Source organism: Calidris pugnax, unplaced genomic scaffold (genome assembly GCF_001431845.1).
Source record: "Calidris pugnax isolate Ruff unplaced genomic scaffold, ASM143184v1 scaffold41, whole genome shotgun sequence".
Lineage (NCBI taxonomy): Eukaryota > Metazoa > Chordata > Aves > Charadriiformes > Scolopacidae > Calidris > Calidris pugnax.
The window spans coordinates 23,945,274-23,955,422 of NW_015094509.1; the positions used below are offsets into that span (position 1 = coordinate 23,945,274).

Below are 10,149 nucleotides of genomic sequence, written 5' to 3' on the forward strand. Positions count from 1 at the left end.
CAGATCCCCCCTCAGTCTTCTCTTCTCCAGAATAAAAAGACCCTAGGCCCTCGGCCTTTCCTCATAAGGGAGATGCTCCAGGCCCCTAATAATCTTTGTAGCCCTCTGCTTTACCCTCTCCAGCCCTTCTTGCACTGGGGAGTCCAGAACTGGACACAGTACTCCAGATAGGGCCTCACCATGGCAGGGTAGAAGGGGAGGATAACCTCCCTCCACCTGCTGGTCACACTCTTCTTGTTGCACCCCGGGAAGGCAATGAATATTGCCTTTCTAAGTAAAAGAAGTTTTTCCAAGGGTCTGTTTAACTATTAACATTATTACAGCATAATCTCCAGAGCATGAGAGATAAACTTCATCATAACTTACATAAGTTCATTGAAAGGGTTATGGCATTCTCAACTGCTGAATTTATTGCCTCCAATGTTCTCCCTGAAAACTTCGTATCTACCTGCTTTATGTTTCCATCTGGAAACATTTCCACCACTTGGTCACCAAGAGATATTAAGTAGCTCTCAGCACTAACATTTGAAGTTTGATGCCAAATTTTTGTTAACAGGATACAGGGCAAACAAAAGCTAATTTTTACTTTTCAGGGTGAATTTTTAGGCTAGAAATAAGCCAACTGTTTGGGAAAAGCAGCAGGCCTTTTTGTAAGATGCGGAGTGAAGCCACAGGAGATGTGATCACACACTTATAGCTTATAAACAAGAGCAAATTTTATCAGAAGAGGAAAGGCAGAGGATGTGGGAGGGAGAAAAAGAAGAGAGGAATCAAGAAGAAAGATTTTTAATTCTTCTAATAAGCATCAGACAGAGAAGCAGGAGAGATCCTTTCTTTACTTGAAATGCACAGAATTGCCCCTGAAGAGAAGAGCTGGGAGAATCTTCTGAAGAATAACTACTTTAATACAAAAATAGTTTCAAAGGGACAAGAAACAAAACTCCAAATTCAGGTATAATATCAGTATTGCCATCGGCTGACATAAACTCTGTCGATGCAGGTCACATCAAATTCAGAGGAATCATTCTGACATTTCTGAAGGCAAACTTTCTTCTTGGCTCTTTCAAAATGAGTGATTTAGCTACATGAGATTTTGAAATGGACCTGGAGTCAAGATTAAGTACACCAAAAAGCAAGAATGACTCAACTGATCAAAACCATAATTATCTTGACCTGTCTTTGTTAAATAACATTTGCTTTGATTCAATGTAAACCAATATTTTTTCTCAATTTTGTCACAAAAAAAATTAAGTCATATCATATGCACAAACTGATTTAAATCAAGATCTAGTAAGATAAAGCATTAGGTGCGTGGAGCAATCGTGTTAGCAGCTAAAGTCTTGCACTAGTGCAGGCTGCAGTCATTATACCTGCCCAAGGGCAGGTCATGTAAAAGGCATTACCAAAACCCATCAGACAAAAGGAATTTAAGATACAGGCATGGATGGCCTTATCATGACAGCTTCAAATGCACTGTAGGGTGCCACCTAAAAGAGACAGAAACCATAAGGTCAGCTCTGATTCCAGTTGCAGGTAGCTCTGTACCATTCTTTAGATATGACACTGTAGAATTATCAGGATGAAGTAACACAGGTCTCTGCTTCAAGATTAATCCCAAAGAAGGACATTTTGTAGGACTCAAACCAGTATGTTTCAACTCAAATATTCAGATGACACCTTCTAATTTGATCTATGGTTTTGCTTGCCAGGGTGTAAGCACATACCTTAAAAATCTCTAAATCCAAATCTGACCACACATAGCGTGTGTGGTCAGCTGCATTTCATTTCAGCTGGAGACAGGGAACCTGATTCCTACCTAAAAAAAGAGGAGGTGACGCCTTATGCTTCCCTGGCAGGGTCATATTAACTGAGCTGGCAGATTCGATAGAATTAGATTTCTTTGTCAAGCTGGTACAGCACTGTGATGTGTCAGCACACACAGCATTTCAGATATGTAAGATTAAGTCATTGATTGAAGATCCAGACTCCAGAAATAATGTGATGTCCTTTAAAAGGAACAACCTTTGTTTTGTGTTGGTGTACCACAGCTAAAAAATACATAGAGAGAGATACATATAAATATAAAAAACTTAAAGAATCTACCAATTCTGGGAAAATGTCAGTAGCAATTATCTAGTCCAGAGACATTTTAAAATTGCATCCAATTTAATAACTCAGCTTCACTGTGCGGGTTTTTGCTCTGCAGAACAATCCTCCAAAGGGATAGATAAGGACTGACCTGGCTCAGGGGATTTTTAGGGATACCCAGAGTATACATGGTCACCTCCATGCCAGCAGCAGTGTTGTGACAGGCACCAAGAAGGTGGGGAAGGTCATGTTTGGACTCTGTGGCTCCTAACACAGGCAGTCCCTCCACCTTCACTTAAACCCTTTGGGGTAGAAAGCTACAGAGTGTTGTGCCCGCATCAAAAACTACTGCTGGGAGAAAGGACTTGCAAAGAAATGGAAAAGATACTGCAAAAAACCCAAAGGCTCTATTGAGATGATGTCCTCAGAGCAAGAAAGCTACACTTCAAACATTTGTCACCAGACGCAGGGTCCAACCATTTATGTGGCACCTCTTTTGCACTCTGCAATACCCAGTGATAGGCTGACAGAAACTGCTGTCATTTTATGAGGTTTACAGATTTCTTGTCTACCCCTGGAAATAAAACACCCCCTCTGCCCAAAGGCTTTGTCCTCTTGCACTCGACACACAAGTCTTCTTCTCCCAGAGGAAGGAAACGCACGTCAGTCCAGACAAAGCAGCTTAACTGAGAGCACTTCAAAGCCCAGCAGAGCCAGGAACAAATTGCTTTCCACCCTCCTTTCCCCTAAAATTGCATTTTAGCAATTACTACAGTCTTTACAATTGATGACATCCCTAATCTTAGCTCACATTTCAGAAGCTTCTTCTATCGATGTTAATGGGAGTTTCTTTTAAAAAGAGTTCCCTGTCCCTCAAGGGCCTCCCATTTTCCACACTTCACAGCTATGTCACAGCAGTGGGTGTTGTGCAGCCCTGACTTACAGGAGCTTTTCAAAGCCTTGTAGGACATTTTCTACAAAGTGACATGAGTTTGCTGCTTACAAACCAGAGCATGGGAAGCTCAACACCAGTGGAAATAGGAGGTTGGGTAAGAGTGGGAAAGGTGACCAGCAGGAGGATGGCAGTTCCTCTGTGGCTGCTGTTAATGAGTGCAAGGGTGGCCCAAAGCCCTTATCAGAACAAAAGGAGTCACACACCACTGGGGCGTTGTGTTAGATGGCTACAAACTCTTCAGAAGGGACAGGCAAGGAAGGAGAGGAGGTGGGGTGGCTCTGGATGTTAGGGAGTGTTTAGAACTTAATGATGGTGACAACAGGGTTGAGTGCTTATGGGTAAGAATCAGGGGGAGGCCCAACAAGGCAGACATCATGGTAGGAGTCTGTTATTGACCACCCAACCAGGATGTGAAGTTAGATGAAACATTCTACAAGCAGCTGGGGGAAGTCTCAATGTCACTTGCCCTTGTCCTCATGGAAGAATTCAACCTAACAGATATCAGCTGGGGATACAATACAGCTGAGAGAGACAAGTTTAGGAAGTTCCTGGAGCGTGTTGGGGATAACTTCTTACACAGCTGGTGAGGGAGCCGACTAGGGAAGGAGTGTTGGATCTGTTGTTTGTTAACGGAGAAAGACTTGTGGGGGATATGATGGCTGGAGGCTGTCCTGGGCACAGTGCTTGTGAAATGATAGTTTTCAATTCTTAGAGAAGCAAGAAGGAGGGGTCAGCAGAACTGCCATCAGGGACTTCCAGAGGGTGGTCTTTGGTATTTTCAGGAGCTTGCTTGACAGAGTCCCTTGGGAGGCAGTCCTTGTTGGATCTGTTGTTTGTTAACGGAGAAAGACTTGTGGGGGATATGATGGCTGGAGGCTGTCCTGGGCACAGTGCTTGTGAAATGATAGTTTTCAATTCTTAGAGAAGCAAGAAGGAGGGGTCAGCAGAACTGCCATCAGGGACTTCCAGAGGGTGGTCTTTGGTATTTTCAGGAGCTTGCTTGACAGAGTCCCTTGGGAGGCAGTCCTGAAGGGCAATGGTGTCCAGTAAGGCTGGACATTTTTCAAGAAGGATGTTGTAAAGGCGCGGGTGCAGGCTGTCCTCGTGTGCCGAAGAACAAGCTGTTGGGCAAAAAGACCAGCCTGGCTGAACAGAGAGATATGGTTACAACTCAGGGGAAAGCAGGCCACTCCAGAAGGCTACAAAGATGTTGTAAGGCTATGTAGGGAGAAAATCAGAGGGGCCAAAGTCCAACTAAAACTTAACTAGGGTTTGGATGTTAAGAACAATAAAAAAAGTTTATATAAATACTTTAGTAATAAAAAGAGGACTAAGGAAAATCTCCATCCTTTATTAGATGAGAGCAGGAGCATGGTGACAAAGGATGGGAAGAAGACTGAGGTACTTAGTGCCTTCTTTGCCTCAGTCTTTAGTAGTTCAGTCAGTTGTTCCCTGAGTACCCAGACCCCTGAGCTTGTAGATAGGGGCAGGTAGCAGAATGACACCCCCGTAATCCAAGGGGAGATGGTGAGGTACCTGCTCCAGCATCTAGACGTACACAAGTCTATGAAGTCAGACAGGATCCACTCATCTGAGGAAGGTGGCAGAAGGGCTCACTGAGCCACTATCCATCATTTATCAGCAGTCCTGGCAAACTGGGAAGGTTCCAGTTAACTGCAGATTAGCAAATGTGACGCCCATCCACAAGAAGGGCTGGAAGGAGGATCCAGGGACACTCAGGCGATCAGGCCCAGCCAGCATGGGTTCATGAAGGGCAGGTCCTGCTTGACAAACCTGATCTCCTTCCATGACAAAGTGACCCGCTTGCTGGATGAGGGAAAGGCTGTGGATGCTGTTTACCTGGACTTATGTAAGGTCTTTGATTACAGATTTCTACAGCATTGTCCTGGAGAAACTGGCTGCCCATGGCTTGGATGGGAGTACTCTCCACTGTGTTAAAAAGTGGCTGGAGGGCTGGGCCCAGAGGGCGGTGGTGAATGGAGACCGGTCACAAGTGGTGTCCCCCAGGGCTTGGTATTGGGGCCAGTTCTCTTTAACATCTTTATCAATAATCTGGATGAGAGGATCTAGTGTACCCTCAGCAAGTTTGCAGACAGCACCAAGTTGGGTGGGAGTCTTGATCTGCTGTTGGTAGAATGGCTCTGCAAAGCCATCTGGACAGGCTGGATCATTGGGCCAAAGCCAATGATATGAGGTTCAACAAGGCCAAGTGCCAAATCCTGCACTTGGGTCACAACCCTATGCAGTGCTACAGGCTTGGGGAAGGGTGACTGGAAAACTGCCTGGAGTAGAAGGACCTGGGGTTGCTGGTCAACAGCCAGCTGAACATGAGCCAGCAGTGTGCCCAGGTGGCCAAGAAGGCCAACGGCGTCCTGGAGTGTATCAGGAACAGCATGGTGAGTAGGACTAGGGAAGTGATTGTCCCCCTGTACTCAGCACTGGTGAGGCCCCACCTCGAGTACAGTGTTCAGTTTTGGACCCCTCACTACAAGAAAGACATAGTGCTTAGAGTCATGGTTTAGTGGCAGTTTTTGTCACTGTTAGGTTATTGGTTGGATTAGATTATCTGAAAGCTCCCTTCCAACCTAGGCAATTCTATGTTTCTATGAATTCTGAGGCAGTTGACAACTTCTCTCTACTGAACTTAGCTCCTACAGAGAGGCCGCTTATGTTGATAACGTTATCATAAGTTAAAGGCTGGAGCAATATGTGCTTTCTGGGCACGCACAGGATCAATTCAGTTGACAAACACAGGTTTCAGTTGCCACTGGAAATGCCCTAGACACCAAACCCACCTTTCTGGTGTCTCAAATATGACACAAGGAGACAGAGACTCCTATCTTTCTGGCCCAGCTCCAGAAGGCTAGAACAGATAGTTCATGGCAGTTTAGATGGCACTAAGTGACTATGGTTAAGAAGCAAAGATCCCTGAAACCTGGTAGGTGATTCACAGCTCCCTGGAGCTACCTCCCTGTTGGACGACAACAGATACCTACCGGTCATCTGGGCAGATACCTACTGGGCAATGAGTTGAAGCAATCTTCAAACACCAGGCTAGCCCAGAGAGGGATGCACATCTGCTCTGGATGGGCTGCAAATATGTTTATCCATCTCACTGGCAGGACCAAGCATACCTGGGTCCACCCAGGTGAGATATCACCTCCATTTGGGACCATCATCCTATCCTAGCCGATGCCTCCATTAGTCTGTTGTCTGCTGACACAGGGACTACAGTAACAAGAGTAATACAAACATTTACAACAGCAATTTGTCTGCAAGTTTGGGTCTTTTGCATTTGCCACAGTGCTCAGTAAACATTTTTATGGGACAAGGAAGTTTCTCGCTGTTTTAAATAATTCCATTCTGAGGCGTGAGCTGACAGAAAGTCCAAAAGTTATTTTTAACTTGCATAGATCTGACTTAGATTTTCATTTAGCAGTTCTTTGGAATAACATAAACGTGATAGACAAGCTTTGATGCACTTAGGCAGGACTGCATATCTCAGAGCAGGGCAAAGGTAGCTCTGCCACACTTTGCCTTATTCGGTGGAATTTACGTCCATATTTTAAACCACACTAATAATCTGAGATCAGTCAAAAATGTGGCTGCTTCTCTTCTGCTTGCAAGCTTGATTATTTGCAGGCTGTTTAGCAAATATTTTATAGCAATGTTTATATCAAAATTACTAGTACAAAGCGAACTGAGCTTGAAGTGCAATGTTTCATCACAGTATCTTGGAAGAAGGGCTGGCTATTAAAAATAATTCTTCCACTTAAGAAGTGCTCCTAGGTGAAAACAAATAGCTTGTGGATGCCCAAGTCACAGTCATGCTCTGTGCCAGCATCATATTGCCTTAAAAAAAAAAAAAAAAAAAAAACGAAAAAAGCATGTTGCAAGGAAAAGACAAGGACAGGAAGGAAAAAAAAAAATGAAATTATCTCATACTTCACTGATTTATCTATCTACAGAGTAGTGCCGTTTCAGATGAGACACCAATAGTTCTGTGCTGCCTTCTGCAAAGTATACAATATGTAGGATACAGAAAATTAATTGTCTGCTTTGAGAAAGAAAAAAAAAGTTAAAGAAACTACATGTAGCATCTGACAGTGTTAAACAGGACAAAAAAAATATCCTTATTCAGAATTCCCTCAGCCAGTGCCACGAAAAGCTCCACCAGGTGGTGGGATTAACAACACTTGAAATATGCTCTGGAGCTGGATTTTCTCTTACTCCTTTGCTTTTAAAAGCATATTTCTGCTTCACCACACTTTTGCAAATACTTCTAAAAGAAGCTCTTAATAAAAGCATATTACTACTATAATTTAACAGCAGCATTTGCAATGCACTTGGCATAAAAGGTGCTATTATAACCTAAAAGATGGAACTTCTATCTACATGACCATAATTTCCCCTTACTCCTACTTTTACATAAACAGAAAAGCAAAATGATAAGCAGATAAGCCTTATATAAAATGATGTTTAGTTGCCTTCCTCAATGAGATGCCATCACCATTATTAACATCATCAAGTTTGGAAGAAAAACTGCAAACAAAGCTGCAAACTACCTTCTGACTGGGATGTGTGAAAAATTCATACAAACAGGGCAACTCGCTCTCTCCGCTGTACAATCAGACTGTGCACCAAGTGAGTGAGCCAAAAGAATAAGGAATTGGATTTTTCTCATCTTTTGCTCTTTCAGAGACTATGCTCTCACATGCTGCTAGCAGAAAGGTAAAATAAATGTATATTAGACAGAAGTGTACTTTAAAAATCTTGTGCTAGCTTTAAAGCTGGTTTGGCAGGACCACGGAGTGGGACTTTGTTGAGGCACAGGATTTAAACCTGCTGTGGCTGAAATGCTATCCTACAGCAGCACCAAAATAGAGTAAATGAAGTGAGAAATTGGCAGAGGAACAGAGCACCAAATTCACCATAGACCCATGCAGGAGTTTTGTTGTTTCCAGGAGAACTGAGAAAACAAGTGCCTTTAACTAATAAACAAATCCACCTTTTTTATTCACATCCAACCATTCCCTCCTCACCCCCCCCGCCTTCGGCTACCGCCTGAACATGTGTTCAAACAGATTAAAAACTGTCAGGTTCCCAGTTGAGCCCAGAAAGGACCTCAATAACAGCCGTGCCCTGCAGAAAACCATCCTGCCATTGCCATAAGCAGGAAAGATGACCCAGGGCCAACCCCAACTTCTGACACAACAGCAGCTCTTTCGAGGCATTACGAACAGTGGCCAGAGCACCATCGGCTTTGGATTGAGGGGTAAAATTGAGTAAACATATCGGCTGGAGAAGGCACTGGCTGGCACGGATTGCACGGGACACTACGGATGTAGCCATCCAAATATTTCCAAGCAGATGCTTCACACAGAGACACCCCTCCAGCTAAAACCGTGTAAATAATACACAGGAGGAGTGTGCTGCTAATTGAGTATCTTCTGAACTGCCAAGAGGCAGGAAGACTCCAGTTAAAGGCAACTCTTCATTTTAACTTATGTCACTGAAGAGCACCAACGTAAATGAACTCCTGAGGACAGGATCAAAGTAGAATAGATTCTCTTTTTTATATCCTTGAATTTCCTGTCTCTTTTCCACACTGAAATTTAATTTCCTTTTCAAAGAGAGCTTTTGGAGCTTATGAAAATTGACCCAAAAGATTACAAGGGCTTTGTCACCCTTCCAATCTCTCTGAAAGATCCATAATTAGGGAGGTTTTTCCTTTAACATGTGTGCCCAGTGGGCAAATATATAATTCAGACTCACAATTATATGAATGAGTTATTTCAGTGTATTGGATACATACGAGCCCAACCGTTACAAAGAGTTGAAAAATCTTGTGTGTCTCAAACCAGTAAATATGCATCAAGGCATCCTTTTACCGGTTTGTTTTCATTTATGTCAAGACTAAAATCAATCACGGTAAGGACCTGGGATGTATGTTTGCTATAGAGATAAATATATTAAGCGCAATAAAAGCACACATAACAACCAAACTGCTGAAGTCGAAGATTAGTTATTTATACTCCACTGGAAATTAATTCTGCAAGCAGAGATATGTGAGCGGGTACCTAAAACAGTTAGTCTGCTTTTTTTCCCTCCTCTGACGGAGTAATACTGGCTTTCCTCGCTCGTCGCACAGCCTAACCAAGGGGAAAAAAAAAAAAAAACATAAAAAATAATAAAATAAAAATAAATCAGGGTGCAGGACTCTGCCAGGCTGGTCCTTCCCGCTGCCCCCCGCCCTGCAGCAGAGCGACTCTCCCCCGCAGGACCGGTCCCCCGTGGAGGGGGGGATGCCGCGGTGGCAGCCTGCGGGGGTGTCCCGTTGGTTGGGATGGCCAGAAGGTGCTCCTTGCTCCGGAGCCCACCTCGGCACTCGCAGCCTCTCCCTCTGCCTCCCCCCCCTCCCCTCCACCGGGGAAATCCCGGATAGATGGGGCGAAGCCTCCCTCCCTTTTCGGGGTGCTGGGGTACCCGCCGGAGGATGCTGCAAGCTCCGCCAGCGCCGCTGCCACCCCCTGCTTCTAAATAATAATAATTTTTTTTTTAAAAAAAGAAAAAGACAACCGAAAAACCACAACTTAACAGTCGGAATGAGGAGCTGGAAGGAAGGGGGGAGGCTCCCGCCGCGCCTTTTGCAGCGGGCTTTGGGGGGGGAACGGGAGGATTTGCAGGTAAGCGGGGACGAAGGCGGAGGATGAGGAGGAAGGGGGGGGATCCCGCGGTACTTACAGCGGGGTGCGGGGGGCAGGGGGGCCGCCAAGCCCCATGGCCAGGGAAGGACGAGAGATCGCTGCTGATGGTGGTGGTGGTGCTGCTTCTGCCGCCGCTGCTGCCTGCGCTGCCCGCGGAGCCTCTCCGGGCGCCCCGTCCCTCCCCTTCCCTCCCCGGCAGGGCTTCCTGCCCGCTCATATAGCGCGCCCCTAGCCACGTGGACGGCGCCGGTGGCCCCCGCCGGCCCCTCCTCGGAATCGGGCAGGGCGGTCCCGGGGCGGACACCCCCCTCCCCCGGCTTCTCCTCCACCCTCCGGGGCCGCTGAGCTGGGCTGCGCGCCCGCGGGGGTTGCGCGGCG

The 10,149-nt window shown here is 45.4% G+C and overlaps 1 protein-coding gene across 1 annotated transcript in view; it reads right to left on the reverse strand.

The window, feature by feature from the left end:
- The window catches only part of ST3GAL1 (ST3 beta-galactoside alpha-2,3-sialyltransferase 1), a 91,680-nt gene extending 81,732 nt beyond the window's left edge, over positions 1–9,948 (reverse strand). The window contains exon 1 of the mRNA XM_014965610.1: positions 9,809–9,948. The gene's annotated coding sequence lies outside the window, so the exon portion shown is untranslated. The remainder of the gene's footprint in view (positions 1–9,808) is intronic.
- Between the last annotated feature and the right edge of the window lie 201 nt (positions 9,949–10,149).